Below are 21,282 nucleotides of genomic sequence, written 5' to 3'. Positions count from 1 at the left end.
AGCTGCCTAGGAGGCCCTCTCCCAGGCCCTGGGCCTGGCCACCAACTCACAGCCCACACAACGGGCACTTCCAGAGGGCAGCCTTCAGACCAGACCCCAGGACACAGGTTTCTCACAACACTAAGGCCTATGGTAATTAGCACCATATAGCCTGGATTCTTTATGTCCGTTTCTCTGTCCATTAAATGGGCATAATGGTACCTGTGTCACAGAACTGCGGGAGGATGAAGTGAGTTAATCCATGTAAAGGGTTAGAACAGAACGTAACATGTGGTGAATGCCTGGTACAAAGGCTCTACTGAAGGGTCCAAAGGCTGAGACAGTGGTAGGAAGTCCCTGGCTTCGCACTGCTTGGGGTCTGCCTGCAGCACAGGACCCCAGTCTGGCTCCCAGCTTCCCATCCCACGGCCCCACCTACCCACTCCCCCTGTGGCCTACCTGCCCTTCACCCCAGCCTTCTCAGGCCTCCAGGCCTCCAGCACCTTGCCTGTCAAACCTCATGTCACCCTCAAGGCTGGGGAGTCCCTCCCTCCTGGAAGCCCTCCCACTTCCCCAGAGAGTGAGTCCCAAAGGGTACCTGCTGCAAACTGTTCACAAGCACCTACAACGGGGTCATGACACAACTTCTGCGGCTACCAGGTGGTGGGTGGGACCATTAGAGGGTCTCTGTGCCAGCTCCCACCATAATGCCTGACTCAGAATGTCAGGACGTATTTCTTGAGTGAATGAGTGGACAGATGACCACATAGCAGCCAGCAAGGGCATATCTGGTTAACAAAATGGAGTCCACTTAACCCAAACAACAGTGAATGGTCTGTGTTTCCACACTGAACTGTTCACCCACATTCTGGGCCCAGGTGCCACGAACCCAAGCCTTCGCCTGAAAGTTGGGAGAACGATCTGATTTCAGCCACAGAACAGCCACAGCCTGTGTGGGAGACCTTAGGCTGGTCATAGTCTCTCTGTGGGCCTCATTCTCCCTATCTGTAAAATGGGAGGCTTTTAAGCTTTTATTTTTAAGCATCAGAAATTTTTCTTTTTTTTAAAATTTAATTTACTTTTTTTATTTTATTTATTTTTTTTTTGGCTGTGTTGGGTCTTCATTGCTGTGCGCGGGCTTTCTCTAGTTGCGGTAAGCCGGGGCTACTCTTTGTCGCGGTGCGCGGGCTTCTCATTGCAGTGGCTTCTCTTGTTGAGGAGTACGGGCTCTAGGCACGCTGGCTTCAGTAGCTGTGGCTCGTGGGCTCTAGAGCGCGGGCTCAGTAGTTGTGGCGCACGGGCTTAGTTGCTCCACGGCATGTGGGATCTTCCCGGACTAGGGCTCGAACGTGTGTCTGCTGCATTGGCAGGCGGGTTCTTAACCACTGCGCCACCAGGGAAGCCCAGAAACTTTTCTTATAAAAATTTTTTTTCCAAATAAAATTAACCATTTTAAAGTAAAAATTAAGGGGCATTTAGTACATTCCCAATGTTGTGTAACCACAACCTCTACTTGGTTCCAAAACATTTTCATCATCCCAAAAGGAAACCCTGTACCCATTAAGCAGTTTCTCCCCATTCTCCCCTCCCCCACGCCCCTGATAACCACCAATCTCCTTTTTGTCTCTAAGGATTTATAGATTCTGAACATTTCATATAAGAACCTTTCTTAAAATGACACCTGAGCAAAACCTCCTTATATAAAACAGGAAAGAGGAGAGGGGCCGAGGCTGAAGACGGTAGGTTTGTCTCTTCCCCTCCCCCTTCAGGGAGCTGACGTCCCCCATCCTTAGTGGCCTTTCAGGGAAGGCTCTGATCCCAGGCCCTTTCTTTTCAGAGTTCTAATCCTTAACTTGGGTTTCTAAGGCAAATCACCCCAAACGGTGCCCGAGAATCAAGGGCCTTGAGCCTGGCGTTACTGGCCCACTTGCCAGATGAGGAAGTAGAGGCTGGGCCCACATGAAGCCCTAGCCTGAGCTGACTGCTGGGGAGGTGCTGGATTCAAAGATCTCCAGAGCCCGCTGATGCTCTCCCCTCACCACACACACCAAGGCGGGGTCTCAGATGTGAAGAGCTGGCCGAAAGCCCACAGAAGCTACCTCACGAGGGCAGCCAGTCCTGGGGGACAAAGATCACTCCTCTCCCTCAGGGAAGACAAGCCAGCCTGAGGGAGCCCCAGGAGCTTAAGAGGAGGCGCCAAACACGCACAGACTCCCTCAGCCCTTGCTGTGCAGACTCTCTGTGAGGACCATGTTGGTGGAGAGGGCCACCTGCTCACCTCCAACCAAGAACTGCCTGCCCTCGGCCCAGGTCTGCGACAGCCGCTCCGTCAGCACAGACCTCTGATGGGGCCAGTGCTGTGTAAATAATTAACAAAACATCTGCCTTGCTTAATAACACACCATGACTGACACAGCTCTCGGGGCCTCCGGAGACCCTTCAACTCCAAGAGGACGCACCAAAAACTTATAAGGCTCACTTTCCTCTCCGTGGGGCTGGCGGGAGTGCAGAGTAGACAGGAAAGCAAAATACTGATTTCTAAACATTTCCCTGAGATGCCCAGGGCCACCCTGACATTTAAATCTTGCCTCTTGGGACTTCCCTGGTGGCGCAGTGGTTAAGAATCCAGCTGCCAATGAAGGGGACACGGGTTCGAGCCCTGGTCTGGAAAGATCCCACATGCCGTGGAGCCACTAAGCCCATGCGCCACGACTACTGAGCCTGCGCTCTAGAGCCCGTGAGCCACAACTACTGAGCCCACGTGCCACAACTACTGAAGCCCGTGTGCCTAGAGCCCGTGCTCCGCAACGAAGAGTAGCTCCCGCTTGCTGCAGCTAGAGAAAGCCCGCGAGCAGCAATGAAGACCCAACGCAGCCAAAAATAAATAAATTTATTAAAAATAAAAAAAATCCTGCCTCTTTCCAAATTGTCATTGTCTCCTCCACTCTATTTTGAGGGCCATGGTCATAGAAAAGTGCTTCAGTGGCACCTACCTGGAGGGGCCCCCGACACCCTCTTTTAATCTTGTTTCGGGCCTCAAGATACAGGGGCACTGAAAATGCTCCTGACAAAGAGATGACCTTCCCAGCCCTGTGACCCTGGGCGGGTCCTCGGTAATTAAATAGTTCCTAGTCTCTCATCAAGCACTTATGAGGTGTTACCCACCTGCTGAGCATTTTGTATACATTATTTTATTTAGTTCTTCCCTCACACTTTATGAGGTCATAATACTGTTCCTGTTTTCTGGATGAGGAAACAGGCTCCCAGAGGTGAACGACTTTTTCACAAGCAGCAGGTCTGGGCCTCCCACCTCACTCATTTGGATTGTGGGTGAGTGCCTTCCCCTCTCTGGGCCTCAGTTTCCATCCTGTAAAATGGGCATGCAGCTCTTCTCTGGATGGTGAGCCTACCGAATTCCTCATTTGTAGCTTGGACTGATCAGAGCTGAGGGTGGTTTGTATAGTAACTCTGTCCCTTTGCAGGTCTCTTCCCGACAATCCCCAATTTCAAAGACTTTGGGGACAATGAAGAACAAGAGAGGGCAGGCCTTGGAGAAAGGGGTCGAGTACAAATTCCACCTCCACTGCCCACTTGCTGTGAGAACGGGTCTCAGGGACTAAACCCAGTGGCCTCAACTACAACTCAGGGACCTCGGAACATTCTCCTTAAACAGCTCTCTGCTCTCCGTTCACTAGGATCAAGCACTGCCCCCGGCCCCCAGCCTAATTTTGAAGTGTGAGGGTTAAACAACTCCGGGAAACGCAGGCCCTGCAGGCTCTCAGTGGCAGCCTCCCTCCCCCTTCCCTTGTCGGAATTCCTTCACACTCTATGGAATTCTTACATAAAGCCCCTTTTTCTTTTCTGTGAGGTCACCATCATGCAGATGTCTAAGAGAAAGAAAGACTGGCTCCACATGGATCAAGGCCGTTAGAACTGAATGCATTTCAGATCCCAGCTGGCCACCTTTCAATTCTGTAGGCCCCTCATTCAGCCCCCCCCACCCCCCAAAACAGAGCCAGCTACAGTGTTGAGTCGGGTTTGGGGTGCAGTGATCCTGCTGGTAGATGCCGAGAAGGCCTGGCTACAAGACCCGGCCTTTGCCACCAGACCACCCGAGAAGTTGTCTGTGGAAAAATCCAGAATTGGAGACAACGGCAGAGGTTATGTATGAGGGTTTGTTTCCACACAAGTAAGTCTTGTTAGAGGGACAGATGTCAAAACGCTAGATCACTCTCCAAGTTCAAGTTCCCGAATTAAACGTCACAGGAAATTACACCACCAACTGATTTGCCCCAATGTCAGCTCCTGTCTGAGGAGGCCGTTGGTCTACTTCAGTTTGGGCCAAAGGAAGGGGCTGTGTGTATGCCACCCAGCTCAGATAGGGATGGATGAGGCCACTGGCCTGATTTTTTTCTCTTTAAGTTAACATTTTCCCAAAAGGCTATCTTGTCACTACCCAAGAATCAGAAGTGAGAAAATAGGCAACTACCAAAAGCCACCGAGGGTCTTTGGCCAAGCGTGGCCATCCTTCACCTTTCAAAGCAAATTCACAGACACCCAGGGGTGCCCAGACCACCCAGACAACCCCTCACTCCACGAGCACCCTTTTCCCAGAGCTCCAAGTTCTGACCACCGTCTGAGGCGACGGCCAAGGAAAGGCCCATGGCATGGGCAAAACAGTTTCCTAAGAATGATGTCAGCAAAAAAAAAAAAAAGAGAGAGAGAGAGAGAGAGAGATAAAAATGTAGAAACAAGGACTATTTTTACCTCCCCAAATCACAGGCCAGACGGGAGAGAAATCCATCAATGCCAGAAATGCGGCTGGGCCTTCGCACAAGATCTATTATTTCACACCTTAAATTAACGCATCTCAAAGCAATTCGCAAATGTTCATCAATTTGCAGAACATACTTGGAAGGGAGAGAAATACCTTTTCTTTTCAACACCAAAGGACGCTCGCAGGAGCACCCCACGCCCAAAACCACACAGGTCTTCGCACACAACATTCCTTTCCAGTACAGTGTAGTATAAACCGTGATGTAAATGGAAATGAACGGGGAAGAGAGACAGGCTCGGGACTGAAATGGTAAGTAAGTGACAAGAAGCCTACGTAGAAATGATGCTGTTGTCAGATATTCAGAATTGAGAGTCAGGCCCCGTGGAGGTAATTCGCCATCATCAGGGGCCAGGACGCCGGGCTCTTCCTGAGGGCAGTGTCCTAGGTTGCTTCCACCCCACACAAGCCTGGAGGTGCCAACCCGTATTCAATCTCGGATGACTCACCAGGGCCCTCCACTCTCCACCCTCTAGCTCCCTGGCTTGGTCTGACCCAAGAAGGGGAAGGGAATATTCTTCTCTTTTTGACAATTGTTTTTGACACTTCCCTTCTGAAACCAATTTTTGGCACTTCGAGAGGAAAGAAAAAATGTGAACTGTGGCCCTTTCTATCTGACAGCTCTGGCTCCTCTGCACCAGAGGGGCAAGTGTGGACGAGGAAGGATGGTAGTGCCTTCAGGAAGACCTCTCCCAGAAGTCTGGAGCCCAGCAAAGAACCCAGCATGTCTTAATCCACAGCAGGACAAAGGCAGACAGACCTGGTTTAAAGTTAAGAACTTCAACTCTGGAATCAGAGATGTGGGTTTGGATCCTGACTTTGCCATTTGCCAGTTTATGACCCTGCCCAAGTTACTTAACTTCATCTTCCTCTCTGTAAGATCAGGATAACAACCCCGAACATTCGCACTGTGCCAGACACATGGTACACAGCCACTGTGACTTTCCAGGTTCAGTGGGGAGACTATGGGCTCTGCTCAGTCAAGCCTGGGTTCAAATCCAAGATCAACCGTATATTATCATGTGATCTTCAGCACATGATTTAATCTCTCTGTGCCCTAGTGCCCTCATCTGTAAAACGGGCAAAATGATTGTTCCCATCTCGTGATGTTGGTGAGTGGATTGAGTGAAACAAGGCAATTAAAGCTTTTAGTACCGTGCCTGGCACATGGAATACCCTCCATAAATGGTGGCCATTAGCCATGGTGCATAACTTTCATAAAATTGTGCACATTTCATCGCTGAGCCTCAGTTTTCTCATCTGTAAAATGGAGATAATAACCCCTACCTCACAGTGAAAATTAACTAAGTGTATGTACGTTTAAAGCACTCAGCACCCAGTCTGTGCACCTTCGGAAGGCAAATCCTGGTGCAATGGAAAGAGGATGGGCTTGAAGTCAGGCAGGTGACAGGATTCTGCTGCCACCTCCTCTCTGTGGTCCCAGGACACAGCTCGAACTCTCTGAGCTTTAATTTCCTTGTGCGTGTAAAACCAGAAGCCACGCTCCACAGCCTGACTTTTGGGAGGATTGTGGCGCCCAGAACAGTGCCCGGCACACAGTGGGTGCTCCATAAATGTGAATTCCCTTCCCCTGCTCCTTCCTTGCTTGAAGCCTCCAGAAGTGCCATCTGGCAAAGCCAGGAGCTCCGTTTCTTGAACCCCGAACGGCCCTCTACCCAGACCAACCTGGGCTGCTGCTTAAGTCTGAGACTTTATTTTGCGGAGGTAGAAACTACTTTTTAGTCATTTCCGAAGCAGACGGGACGGCAGAGGCTGACAAACCGCAGGGACCATTTTAAATCCTGGGCCTTTCTTCTGGGAAGTTAGGCAAGAACCTTCCCAAATGTTTGCCCGTGGGGCTCTCTGCCAGGGAGTGACTCATCCACAGCTCCCCACAGGCATATTTTATTTGGGGGTGGGGGATTGCGGGAGGGCCTGGCCTTGCTGGGGGAGGGAAGGCAGCATTTCCAGCACACCCAGAGGTGGGTTTGTTTTTTTTTTTTTTTTTCATTTTTTAGGACAAAAAAGAAAAAGAATGTGGGTCTTTTTTGTTTCCTTCCAGGTTTTGTTTGCTAAAAGAAGACGTCCAAAGTTCACTCAGTAAGCTGCTGCGTGGGGAACAGGCGCTTTCAGCCGGCTCTGCATCCCTTTCAATGAAATTCTTCTTCCATTAACGCCACGGTTTTTAAAATGTCCCTCCAAGGTTCGCCTGCGCACACACTGAGCTCCTAAGACGACATGTTCCCCTCAGAAAGGCAAGCCAAATTTTGACAATCCAGAGGAACTAGGGAGCTCCAGAGATTCTAAAGTTTGCCTTAAAGCAATTAAGACTTTCGACTGCAGAGATTTTCAACATTTATAAAGCACACCAAAAACTGTCAGTTAAAACTTCAAGGACAGACCTCGGAAGACAGTGTCCCAAGCCTGCTGTGATCAATTTGTTACTGTCTTGGGGGCTCACACTTGGAGCCCAGGCTCGATACAAATAAATCAGATGAATATCTATCTACTTAGTAAGACAGGCAGAGAGACACCCCCAGATACACAGACAAGTGTCCCTGGACCCCTGGTCTCCCCAGGGTCAGCCCCACCCTGGGCCTGGGGAAAGGGTTAAAATTCACCAGGGCCAGAGAGGGGCAAGAACAAAGCCAGGGGACACAGAAGAGTTTTTGGGAAAACTGAATACAGGTCCTCCAGTGCCAGGCCAAGAGGCTCCACCAGGCCCAGCGCAGCCCCAGCCCAGTCTGGAGCCCCATGGAGGGTCCTGCCAGTGGTCCTGCCCAGGCCCGGCTGGGCTCTGCGATCTGACCTCTGGCCTCTCATTCACCAAAGAAAACCCAGCACCCACGGGGTGCCCACACCAGGCCTGCTTCTCTCCACGGGTTCCCCTGACATCGGGGCCAGCGGCGGGCACATCACGCAGTAGGCCTGGTGGGCGCAAAGGGGGCCCCTCAGCCTCCATAGCAAACATACTCTCATGCTCCTGTACACAAATTACACACTCACATCCACATATGTACACTTTTGCCCTCAAGGGCCCATAAATACACACAAAAATCACTTGTGAACACTCCCACGTGTGCGCGCGCACACATACACCCAGAATCCACACATTCTCGGTCACAAAAATGAGATCCCACATGAAGCGCCTGGCACATAGTAAACACTCAATAAATGGCTAAGTGGGAGCCATGCCCGCTTGCCCCTCACTCACTCACACCAAACTCCACCACCCCACCACCCCGACGCTCCGAGGTGCACACGCACCAACTCGGCCACAGGCACGCGCACACTCCTGCGAACACACCAGGAGGGACAGACGGACACGCCGCCCACGCACGCTCGGACGCACGGCCGGGGACACACTCAGACTCACACGCTCACGCGCGTCCCGACCTCCCGCGTGCACACCCGCCCCCTGTCCCCCACGGAGCCTCGGGCGCGTGCGCGGGCACGCGCGCCCCGCTCGGCCCGAGAGTGGGTGACTGCCCCGCGGCCCGGCCTCCGCCCCTTCCCCGGCCCGCGCCGGCCCGATCCGGTCGGGCCCCGGCCCCAGGCCACTCACCGGCTCGCGGGCGGGCTCGGCTGCCGTAGGGAGGACCGGCGCACGGTCGGCGGGAGCGGTGGGTCCCACACGAGTTGGCGGCGCCGCAGCTGCACGCTCGTCCGCTGGGTTCCGCCGCCGCCTGCGCGGGCCCGCGCGCGCGCTCCCGCCCCTCCCCGCCGCGGGGCCGCGCCGCCCCCTGCGCTCGTGCGCGCTGCCGCCACGCAGGCTTTGGGGGGCGCCCGGGCGGGGCCCTCACCGAGGCCGGATCCCCTCACTCTCCCAAGCCCACTTAGCCGAGGACCCCCTCCTCATTTCAAAGCTGGGGAAACTGAGGCCCAGATCACACAGCGAGTCAGGTCCAGCATCTCCCCTTCTTCTCGGGCTCTAGACATTTAGGATCTGCAGTCAGTCAACCCCGTGGACCCCTCCCACGCATCTTTGGATACCCATCACCTAACTTTGCTCCCGTCACAGCCCTGGAGATACTGAAATCGGTTAATCAACAAGCGCTTATTTTGCGCCTGCTGAATGCGGACACTGAAGTAGGCCCCAAGGGTATCTCATTGTGGTGAAGGCACTGCTCTCTGCCCTCAGAGGGCCAACGTCTCCTCATCTGGAGCTCCCCACTTCCTGTACACCCCAAGACCAGTAAGAGTCAATGTGCAGAGGTTTCTGGAAGAAGTAAGACTCTGCTAATGAATGCTGAACACCCCCTCGAAGGAGACAGAGTCTGTATGGGGGCCCAAAGGCAGCAGCTCAGTTCCCTGCTTCACTTCCTAGGGGGACCCCACCCCCCAACAGGGGACGCTCCTGGCCCAGACAGTTCCTGTTTCCACACTCGCTGCTTTTCCTCCACACGCAAAACTGTGCTGTGTCCCGCAGGAGGGCAGGAACCAGGGACTGACGCTGGCTGCCTGCCAGCTGTCCAGCTTGGTCACTGTGCTGGGCACAGGGGGATACCCACTGGGCCTGTTTGCCCAGTGAATGGACATGTTTCAGCTGGCTTGGATCTCTGACAATAATGACACCAATTGAACAACCACTGTGTGCCAGGCTCACGGCTGCACACTCTGCCTGCCTCGTGCTGTTCAGTCCCACAGCCATTATTTGAAGGAGACTTTATGCTGCTTCCGTGCCCATTTTACAGATGGGGTAAATGAGGCCTAGAACTGAAGCTTAGAGAAACAAATTCTCTTGCCCAAAGTCACCCAGCTGGTACGTGGTTGAGCTAGAAACTGGACCGCAGATGATCTCATCCCTGTGCCTGTGTGCCTAATCTAGGATGTGAACAGTATGGTTCTGTGCTGCTGACACAAGAAGGGGCAGACGGGGCAGCAGTCCGTCCGGAGGAGCCAGCCCTTCTACAAGGCGACAGGGATGAAATGGATCATTTTGCAAATTGGGTAGCCGTTAGTTGGGGATCTGATTACAGCCTCACCTCACATGATATACTTCACAATAAATGCCAGATAGACTGAACAGTTAAATATAAAAAATAAACATTGCATAAAACAAGAGAAAGTAATAGAAGTTCTGAGATTGTGTGGCAGTCTTACTAGTAGGTGGGTGATATTGGCTATATTCGTGCAGGAAACATTCATTCATTCATTTATTCGACACATAGAGCACCTTCTATGGGTCAGATGCTATTCTAGGCACTGGGATACAGTCATGAACAAAATACAGCCCAGACTCTCTTGGGGCTTCAATCTGGGGGTGGGAGGTGGGGGAAAAGAAAAATATCTGGCATGGCAAGGAAAATAGGTTTGGTGGAGAAAATAAAGCAAGGAGGGGGTTGGAAAGCCCCCCAGGGGTGCTTTTTCATAGAGAGTGCTGGGAGAAGGCCTCTCTGATGAGGTGACATTTGAACAGAGGGCTGTATGAGGGAGTGAGGGAAGAGGTCCTCTGTGTATAGGACAGGTTCATGCTCCAAGAACCATCCTAGTACTCTACAGAGCAAGAACCTGAAATTCCTCTTTGAAGGAAACTTTGGGAGCAGCACCAGACCACTGAGGAAAGAAGCACTGGGACCCCCACGCATGTCTGTGTAAGAATCTACCATTTGTAAAGCCTGTTCCCAGCCTCACAGAGCCCCTGTAACAGGTACTCCCAGTGTCCTCATTTGCCATTTAGGAAACTGAGGCTCAGAGAGGTCAAGAAGTGTGCCACAGGTCACACAGCCAACCACCATCAGCAGAGATGGGTCTGGCTGCAGGCCAGCTGTTGGCTGCTGCTAAGTGTTAGGGGACTGAAGAAGTCCTGGCCGCCCCCTTCCCTCCCTCTGGGACTATAATTCAGGAACAGGAGGGCCTAGGGCATCTGCTGTAGGCTTCTAGAGAGAGGAGGGTGCAGCAGCAGGACTTGAGGGTTTGGGGGGGAGTCATCCCCGCCCTGTTTTCCTGGCCTTCCTCTTCCTCACCTCCTACTTACTTCCCTCTGGCCTGGTCCCAGCCCCTGGTGACATGCTGGGGGAAAAATCAGGTTAAACTCTGCCCAGAGACCCTCCAAATGCCCCACACTACCCTCACTACCCCGGCCACAGCAGGGGTAGGTAGAGAGAAATGGTACAATGCAACCTGAGCCCCACTCAACTTTTGTTTTTAATGCAAAGGATTTTTCTGTGAGTCCCCAAATGAGTCACTGTTAAGAGATGCTTTGCAAAACGACTCCCAGAATTAGAATCAACGTCTCCCTACACACAGTGCCTGACACTCCCTCCCACGGCATTTGTGAATCTGGTCTAGGAGAAAGGCTATCTGTTCACCCCCAAGGGTTTCAGGATTAAGCCTGTGTCGTTTCATTATCTCTCTGCATTAGGGGAAGAGAAACTACTCTTGCTGGGCACCTTCTGCATGCCTGGCTCTGCATTCTCCCAGCATCCCTCGAGGTGGGGGTCAGGATTTCTGTTTTACAGATAAAGAAGCTGAGGCTCAGAGAAGGAAGCTGGTTTGGACCCGGGTTTACCCAAAGCTTATATTGTTGTCAGTATTTTGGGGGAGTGGTAGTGGGGGGAGAGGGAGCCATAAAGTACTAGGATCACACCATGTTCTTTGAAGCCCCTTTGTCCAAAATGTCCTCTCGCCAGCTTCCGATGGTGGGCATTTTTTGGGGATGGTCTGGGTTTTCCCAGGAACTCTTGTTTGTTCTTATCGTCTGAGCGTGATTATTAATAGCACTCCTTTTCACTTCAAAAGTGTCTTGGTTTGGATGATAAACTTTAGGGTCACCCTGTTTGCTTGCAAAGGTCACCGCATGGGGGGATTCAGATTTTACTTTATGAAATAGAGGCCTCTTGTCTGCTGGGCGCCTCTCCACCTCCTGATGTCTGTCTGTGTATCTGACCAAGAACTTTCACAAGAGTTTATGGGGATTTTCAGGAGCAGCAAACCCAGCTGGCTGGGAAGGGAGTCAGGACTGGAGTCAGGGCTCCCTTCCACCCCAGCCCTGCCCTTCGCTCCCTGTGTGACCCTGGGTCAGTTTCTTGACTGGCAAAATGTGACCTTGACCTTTTAGGATTTCCCATTGCTCAGTGCAAGCTGGAAAACCAATTGAACATTTTGGTAAGGACTGGGAATGCAGGAAGCATCGCTCCCCTCCATGCCATCATATGGCTGACTTTTTAAAATAACAAACCTTATTTTTAGCTAGTTTAATTTTTTAAAGATTTATTTATTTTTTGAATAAATAAATGCCCACAGTTGCCCACAGTTCAAAGTTCAAAGGTGCAGAAAAAAATGGTGAAAATTTCCTTTCCACCCGATCCCCAGCTACCTCCTTCTTTTCCCTGGAGGGAACGAGTGTTGCCAAACACACTCTGTTCCCAGACAGTGTGTTTGTGTGTGTGTGTGTGTGTGTGTGTGTGTATGTACACGTGTGTATATTTTTTCTTCTCTTCTTTTTCATGCATCCGATCTACAATGCTATACAACTTGTGTTTCCTTCACTTCTTGGAGACTACTTCCTATCACTCTATAAAGAACTATTTCCTTTTCTATGACTGTATAGTATTTCAAAATATTTGCATTTAATCCGCATTTAGCAAGCACCTGCTCTGTGTACTGTTCTAAGCACTGTGGGATATGACAGAAGTTTCAGCCATGGTCCCTGCCCTCAGGGGCTTATGGTCTGATTGGGAAACAAGAAAAACAGAAAACATTGGAGGGGCATAGAAGAGCAATTTCTCCAATGGCCCCCATGTTCATTTGTGAGGTTTGGCTTTGGGGCTAATTTTTCTTTTTTATTATTCTCAGCTCCAGAGATGCATTGGGTGGATGAAAGAGCCCAGACATGGGTTCTTTTGAAACTTGAAAACTCAGCTGTGTGCGTTCAGGCAATCCACTTCTTCATCCTGGGCATCAGTTTGCTCATCTGTGAAATGGGGACAGTCAGCCTCTCTCACAGGATGGCAGTGGTCACATGAAATTGTATTCCTGAAAATGCTTGGTGAAGAGTTAAGTGCTGTGCTCCTAGGCTGGAAGATCTGGGGAGGCTAAGACGATGCTCTAAGGAATGGTACATTAAGTGCAAGGTGTCAGGGCTCTTCTGCCCAGAGGGAATCATCTTGTAAGCTTTTCACGCTTTGCTGATCCTGTGATAACTGCTAAACAGTTATCTCCTCCAGCCTTTGGCAGCCTTAGTCGCCAACTTTGAGTCTGCTAGAGGCTTGACCTGGTAGACCCCCCACCCAGGAGGCCCCGGGATGTGGGAACAACACAAGTTAACTGTCTTCAGTTAAGGTGGTGGTGGAGCGGGACTTTGGGGATTATCATTCCAGATGGGACTGGCTCAAGGGCATGCAGACAGGAAGAGGCAGAGATGCACCCAGTGATGTTGCTACCTCCTTGCAGGTCCTGCCACCAAACCTCCAATACTTGGTGTTTCAACAAACAGATTCAAACCCTGACTCGTAATGAGCACCAAGAACTGTGCCTTTCATGTATGTTCTCTTAACTGACCTCCTCAACTACAGTTTGAGGTAGTGATGCCCATTTGCCCGTTTTGCAGATGAGCAAACTGAGACTCAGAGACTGTTGATACTAAGTTAACAAAGGAGTGGGTGCTCTGTCAGTCCCTGCTAGGAACACTCAAAACCACTGCGCCCCTATGTAAAAGGGTTGGCATTTGTGGCTGCCGAGAGGCATCAGACGTGGAGATGGGGGACTGTGGAAATGTTATTTTGGCCTCCGAAGGATTTTCATAAGCTCACAAAACATTGGGACTTTGGCCCTGCTTTGCTTTCTGGATGCCTGTTCTCTCCTGATGTTGAGCTGAGTGAGACTGTCTGGCTGTGGCTTCTTTTCTCTCCTCCCTGGGGGAGGGGTGGTGATGGATTCGCCTGGGCCTTGTGCAGCTGCCCGGAGCCTGACACAGGGGACACATGAGATTCATGGTGTGATTGGAAGTTCTTGCGTGCCCAGGACAGTTCTGGGCTATGCCTCCTGTCTCAGCATCAATGGCAGTGTCCCCTTTCACCCTCAAAAGTGTCCTGGATTGGACAATAAATTATATGGCCACCCTGTTATTCATGTCAAATAAAACAATAACTTGCCAAGTGAATAAATAACTGATCATCTCAGTCGGGCCCTGAGTCATGCCCTTGTGTAGTCCACTCATTGGCTCTGTGTGTGATATGGGTGTCAATGTCCGGATGAGAAAGTTTACAGATGAGAAAATTAACGTGGTTAACCAGTTTGTCTAAAACACAATTTAAGGGGGCGTCTGATGGGTCCAGAATTCTGCTTTGAACTGAGTCAGCAGGGTCCCATGCTGGCCATATTTCTCTCCCAGGCATCCAGGTGTCTACCTGGCTTTGGGGGCCAAGTGAGGGGTCCAACTGCCCTTCCTGTAACTCCTGGGACATGGGGCTAAAGTGAGTTTCCTCTGGGCCTGAGGCCTCCCCTGTGCCCACCACAGGGCTGGATGCTCTCAGAGCAGATGGAAGCTGGGAGACCTCTGGATTTAGGGCTGATGACACCATCCATCCATCGACCCCAGATACCCCAAATGAGGGAAGTGCTCTGAAGGAGGAGATGGGCCTTTGGTTGCTAGTTTTCCCAGCCCTGCCCCTGGCTTTCTGGGAATGGGTGTAATTTTTCCAGGCATCAGGACATGCCAGGATTGTGCTGGGGGCAAGGGGTGGAGGGACCAGATGGAGGCTGGAGGCTGGCAAAACGGGAGTGGGAGCGAGGAGGAAGAGGGCAGCGGCAGGAATCAGCAAAGGCTTGATTAGGTTTCTCTGAGGAGGGGCTTGCACTGCCACTCCCTACCCCCAGCCCCAAAGCAGCCTCCTGTGCCAGGAGTGGGAGCAGAGAAGGTCTAGCCCATCGTTGGGAAAGAAAATGCATTTTCCCTCCTTCAGTGATAGTCTGAGGGACTTGGTCCGGGGTGGCCATTGCTGTTTTGAGGTGATTCCCCTGAGGCAGGGTGTATGGGTAGAGAGGTGCATCGGAGGAGAGGCAGTGAGTTCTGGGGGCTCCAGAGCCCCTGAATAAGGAGCTGTGTTTGGGCACTGCTCAGCTCAGAGCTGCGGGCTTTGGGTTCTGAGCCGAGTTGCTCAGGCCGACCTGGGCAAGGCAGCCACTTTGACCCCACACGTTCTGCCTGAAGCCAGTTGCCAAATGCCACAACCCAAGCTCTGCAATCAGCCCCCCAGAACTGGGCTGGGGCCAAAGCCCTCAGCAGAAGCTCAGCTCTGGAGCCAATCAGACCAGGCTATTTTGCCACCTACTAGCAGCACAGCCCTGGATGAAGCCACCTCACCAACCAGAGCCTTAGTGTCCTGACTGGGAAACTTTCTCACCAGGTTAGGATGAGATGAAGATACCAGGCCAGCTCCTGGCTGAAAAGAGTATCAGCATCAACTGTTTATCAGGCTCAGAAACTAGCACTTTACATTTTACAATTGTCATTTATTTTAATCATCCCAGCAAGCCAGTGAGATGGGTGCCAGGGTTACCTCCCTTTGCACAACCCATACAGCTGTGTGTTTGCCTCAGTTTCTCTGCCTGACAAAACAGGCTCAGAGAGGTCAAATGACTCGCCCAAGCTCACACAGTGGCGAAATAGTGAAGCTGTAATTTATAAGTGATATGCAGATACATTTCACTGGCACAGCTAGCTCCAGGGTCTCATCTGTAAAATAAGCATAATGATACCATGAGTCACTTCCTACTTTTGGCAAATCCCATACTCTATGCCTTTACTAGAAAAAAAAAATCCCTTAGTAGTGTTTGCCAATTTCCATGGTGTAAAGTACTCCCAGCACAGCTGATTTAAACCTATCAACAACTGCTCTGGAATTCCCAAATATTTAACAACCTGCTCTTATTCAACAGTTAGCTCTCACCAGCCAGTGCAAACCAGCTCTCATACGTCACTGGGTCCTATTATCCTCCCCTTAGGCCCTGTAAAGGGGTGGCCCTAGTCTCAGTGCTTTAAGGTTCCATTTTCCTTTGCTAAGAAAGAAGGAAGGCAGCCAGCCTGTACTGAGTACCTACTGTGTGCCAGGAGCTACGGCACTGCATCCAAACCTAGAACTTCCTTTAATCTCTACAACAACCCTTCAATGATCCCCATTTAATAGGTGAGAAAACTGAGGCTCACAAAGGTAACATCTACTGGCCACGGTCACGCAGAAAGTAAATGGCAGATTGACATGTATACACTATTGATACTATGTATAAAATAGACGAGAACCTTCTGTAGAGCACAGGGAACTCTACTCAATGCTCTGTGGTGACCTAAATGGGAAGGAAATCCAAAAAAGAGGGGATATATGTGTATGTATAGCTGAGTCACTTTGCTGTACAGTAGAAACTAACACAACATTGCAAAGCAACTATACTCCAATAAAAAATGTTAAAAAAGAAAAAAAACAGTAAATGGCAGAGTCAGCCTGCCTGACAAGACTCCACCTGAGTAGGCTGCGTCTTGGGAGCTCTGGGTCTGACATGAGCAAGTCCTGGCCATTTCTGGGCTTCAGTTTCCCCATCTGTAAGAAGGAGTTGGACAAATCAATTTCTAACCATCCTTTCTGGACTGAATGAGTCATCATTTTAAGATTCCAAGAGCAGAGCGGGGTGAGGGTGAGGGCTTACATCAATGGAAAGAACAAATCCCTAAAGGGAAGGGTTTTACTCGTTAACGGGGGAGAGGTGTGCAGGAAGGGCGTATTTCCAACTGTGCCTGGGACACATGTACTTGGAGGTGGTGTGGTGCTGCAGAACCAGCCTGGATTTGAACTCCAGCACCTCCACTTCCTGGCTGTGTGACCGTGGGCTATTAGCTTCACCTCTCTGATTGGTCCTGCAAGGAGTCTTCCCTGTTGTTCTGGAAGCCTAAGGGGCAATGAAGGGTCCCCGATGTGCAAACTTCTGCACCAGGTAGACGTGGCAACATCCCTCTACCTTTACAAACTATCACAACTTCTTTCCTTTTCTGGCCCTCATCTCCCCAAGTGGATTGAGCAAAAGCCAACCCTCTTTTCTCCCTGGCCTGGAAGCCCAGAGCAGCTGAAAGGGGATGGGAAAGCCTGAGGTTTCTCTTTCCAGCGAAGGCAGAAGCCAAGCCCCACCTCCCCACCACCACCCCCCCACCCCCGTCTGGGCCCACCTCCCTCTGGCCTGCACCGGCTGGTTGGTCTTCTCAGATTTCTGAAAGCCTATGTTCCCAGAGGAGGCATTAAGGATGGAGGAATGCAGACCCGGGTGTGCCGCGCTGAGGGGGCTGTGAGAGAAGCAGTCTGGGGGAGAGCCCCCCCCCAGCCCCGCCAGCTGCGTCCCAGCCCCCACCAGAGAGGAAGAGAGAGGAAGCGGAAAGGACAGCAATACAGCAGGCTCTCAGAGGAGTTCAGGATTCTTGCATGGGGAGGGGTGGGGAGCCAGGAGGGCTCAGACCACTTGCAGAGTATGAAGGCACTGGTGAGTCTGGGGGGTTGCGATGACCGTGGACAGGGTCCCGGTGCAAGGGCACTGTTGCTGAGGATGATGGAAGGGGAAGGATATTCTCTGAGCAATGATTGTTTTCTGAGCATCGTAAAGCTCTTTACCTGCAGAGCCCAGCTGTAACCGGGCCTTCCTGCCCCCAGCCCAAGAGCAAGCTCAGCAGGGAGTCACAGCCAAGAAGAAAACGGAGCAATCAACCAGCAAGCAAATGCATGAGATTAAAAAAAAAATCATCCAACTCAAATCCAATTCCCAAACCGCTGCAAAGAGGAGCAGCTCTTTCCTGAAGTTCTTCTGGAACACTGGCAAGGGGAGCTAAACTAATCAGCACGTCCTGCAGAAAAACGTCCTGAAGCCAGCGTGAGACCCCACGCCCTCTTCTCACGGTGCCTGCTCCCGCCTCACCTCCCCTCTGTCGCTCATTCTCCATTTCTGCCTCTCCTCTCATCGCCAGGGTCATAGATTCCAGTTTCTGTAGGACAGACCAGGCTCATGGCTGTTTATTACTAATAGTGCCCCCTTCCGTGCTCGAAAGTGTCCTGGGAGAGCAGTAAAGGGTATGGCCTTCCTCCCCACTCCCCACTGACCTCCAGCTTCAGCAAAGGCCCTGCCGCTGAGCAGACTGGCAAGCAAAGGACACCCATAGAAGGCGAGGGAGGGAGCGAGACTCTTACCCGAAGTGTTCTCGTTTATTCTACACAATATTGACCTCGCCAATCAAGTCCACATTCTAGAGGTGAGGAAATGAAGGCCCAGAACTTAACACTTGCTCAAAGTCAAAGATCCAGGACATCCCAAAATTGAGACTCAAACTTGGCTCTGCCTGAGTTCAAATCCCTCACGTTTCCCACAAGGTCAGGTAGCGTGGCTGGTCGGAGAGGATCAGCTTGGCACTCTCTTAATTTCCAAGGGAGAAATCAACAGGCTTCCTCATGCTGTCTATGGAGACCCTGAGGCCCAGAGAGGGTTTGTGCCTTACTCAAGATGACACAGTACATAAGCAGCAGAGCTTGTGCTAGAACCAGACCCCTTATTCCCAAAGCATCCCTGAGTTTTTCCTGAGCAGACAGGGGGCCTCAGTGACACTCTGGGGCCCTTGACTGAGCCTCTCCTCCTAGCCCACGCTTGTTGGACCCTCTCCCAGGAGAATGGAGCCAGACCCCAAGCAAGGCCACTGCCCCAAGTAGATGTCATGGGATGGGAGGAGTGAACAGACCCTGGAAACTCCCACTGCTGTGCCCGTTCGTCAGGGTCACAGGCATGGAATGCCACATCAGAAGTATCCTAAATGAAAAGAAAAAAAAGAAAGAAGTATCCTAACTGTGTCACCCAAACTTAGTTTGGTATTCAAGACCCTCTCTTCTCCTCCCCACCGCCCATATGCATCTTACGCTCCAGCCATATGGTTCTAGGCATACCCTGCTTTTTCTGGTCCTCAGGCCTTAGCACATGCTGTTCCCACTGCTTGGAGTGTCCTTTTTTCCCACATGTCTGAAGAATTCTTATCCATCAGGACCCAAATCAAATGTCCCTTCCCAGGGCATATTCACAATCACACTGATGGGTCTTACGGACTGTTTACAGCCAGTGTCCTTTCTGATTGGCCAGTGACCATGACAAGCAGGTTGTTAAATATTTAGACTCTCCCCTGTGACGTCTCTCCTTTCCACCTCTTGGCTCTATTGTGCATCCCTCTGCTGCAGCCCTTGTCCCACTGGCTGGCTTGGTTCTGCCTCCTCCCTAGACCATGAGCTCCTGAAGGGCAGGAGCCATGACTGGTCCATCAGGGTATCTCCCCAGGGCTACACCAGTACCCAGGCAGGTGTGCTAACAGTTTGGACACAGGTTCTGCTCCTTGGAGCTGGAGGAGCACCAGGAAACCTTAAACAGCTCTCATTCCTTGATGGGAAGCGCTTCCCATGGGCTCACCCCTTCCATCTGATGAGTATTGGTCCCAGATGGAGAAACCAAAGCACAGTGAGATGAAGAAACTTAGCCAAGTAAGTGATGGGACTGGGATTTTGGGGGGAGGGTCGGGGGAAGTCACAGGGGTCAGCACATCTGGAGTGCAATGGATGAGCCCCACCCTGGGAAAGCCACCTTCGTGACCATGGTATCTCTCCTGCCAGGTAAGTTGGGGACTGGGATTTGAACCCAGGTTTTAATCTACAGTCTCTGCTCTCTCCATGCAGTCTCTGAATCCCAGGCAGCCCTGTTTGGGGAAAGGCAGTGTCAGCTTGGGGGACTCTGGCCCTGCCTGCCAGACCCCTGCTCAGGAGAGTGAGGAGGGTGCTGACGAACGCAGGCTTACTCCACCCACCTGCGGGGCCCCTGGCCAGGAGGGCCACATGAGATGGACTGAACCTTTGCCCTCAGCCTCCCTTCTCAGGCCTCCAAGGGCAAGCCTGGTCTTTGGCTGCCCTTGGCAGCCATTCCAGATAAGGATACTAGGAAGCAGTTCTGCAAAAGATGTGGGACTTTCCAGGACAAACCAAAAAGAGAAGACACGAATGACGCTCCTACAGGGTCACATTAGCCCTGACCACTTAGGTCCTCTCTGTCCCAGATATCACCCACATGTCCGACTCTTTGTAACTCTCAAGGGGATTTGAAGGTGGCTTGGTGGAACCAGTCCCAAGCCTGGAGTCATGAGATCTGGGTTCAAATCTTGGCCCCAGGGCTGAACTTGCCCTGTGACCTTGGCAAGCCACTTGACCTTTCTGACCCTTGCTGGCTTTGTAAATAAAGCGATTGTTGGAAAAATTAAATGGAACATTAAGTGCCAAGTGCCTAGCGTGGGGCTGAAGTTCCCTCTACAAATGGGGATTGAATCGGAGTCTGAAATATCCCTGTTCCTCCAGAGAAAGTCCCTTGTTTCCTTCCCTGCCAATCTTGGTAATCTACAAATTCCCCAGATATGATCAGCGCGCCTCCTTGCCTTAACATAATCTGGTTTGACCTTCATGCTCCGTGGGTGGGGAAAGCACAGTCTCCGCTTTCCTCTTCTGTCCAGAGCCCTCTCCTTTCGAGCCCGCCTAGGGAGGCCCTGGGCCTCTTTTAGATGAGATTATTGCTCCGAAGAAAGTCCCTGTACTATGAAAATCATAGAAATCGGAATCTTGCCACCTCCACCTCCAAGTGGTTTGAACTATTAATAATTTTTCAGAATTTGGCTGAGGTGCAAACCCAATATATGAAAGTTCCAACTTACTGAACACAAAAGTCAAGCCTGAGGATTCACTGCTGGGTTCATTTAAGTGGTCAGTTCCCCCGTGTAGGTTGTAAATGGGTCTCCCTTGATAGAATTTCAATCTACACACGACTTCTCAGATGCTTCCATGGAGCCAGATCAAGTCGGGTCTAACTGTTCCATGTTCTAGAAGTCACCTGAGCAGGCATTTCAACTGGAAGCTTCTACCCTGAGCTTCACAGATCACGAAGCCAGCTCACATCCAGAATGTCACCTATAACAGACAGCAGAAGCTTACTGCGTCCATTTTCCAGTCTGAGAAATGGAGGCCCACAGGGTAGAAGGGGTTCACCTCAATTCCTGTGTGGAGTTAGGGCTGATCAGGACTAGAGTGACCTTTCCCGGTGTCCCTGAGCACTCTCAAATCTTAAGGCAGATGACATAGTATGAGTGTGTTTTATGTTTGGTAATTGCAATCATTGTTGCTTTTGTTGTGGTCATCCATGTACAATGCTTGGTGTCAGTCGATTTATCTCTTGTAAAAATAAAATACATGTCAACTCATCTCTGTGCTCTTAAGAAAGATACTCCAGACAGACAGTGTTGCTTTCCATTGTAACCTTAACTTGCTTAGCTTGGGGTAAGACTTAGTAGAAAATGGTGCTTCAGTAAACTGCTCCTGGTCCAGTCGCTGGTGCCACGTTGCTGTGGGGACCCCTTCCTGTCTTGAAGCCAGTTGCCCCATTCCGACTGCAGAAGTATCTAAGCAGCTGGCGACTTCCCCTTTTGT

At 51.3% G+C, this 21,282-nt stretch overlaps 1 non-coding gene across 1 annotated transcript; it reads right to left on the bottom strand.

The window, feature by feature from the left end:
* Positions 1–19,274: 19,274 nt before the first annotated feature.
* LOC118897579 lies at positions 19,275–19,439 on the bottom strand. Its single transcript, XR_005020472.1, has one exon. It is a non-coding gene; the product is annotated as a U1 spliceosomal RNA (small nuclear RNA).
* Positions 19,440–21,282: the final 1,843 nt, after the last annotated feature.

This window comes from Balaenoptera musculus, chromosome 6, assembly GCF_009873245.2.
Source record: "Balaenoptera musculus isolate JJ_BM4_2016_0621 chromosome 6, mBalMus1.pri.v3, whole genome shotgun sequence".
NCBI lineage: Eukaryota > Metazoa > Chordata > Mammalia > Artiodactyla > Balaenopteridae > Balaenoptera > Balaenoptera musculus.
The sequence above is the reverse complement of the archived record's forward strand: the minus strand, read 5'-3'. Positions and strand labels throughout refer to the sequence as shown.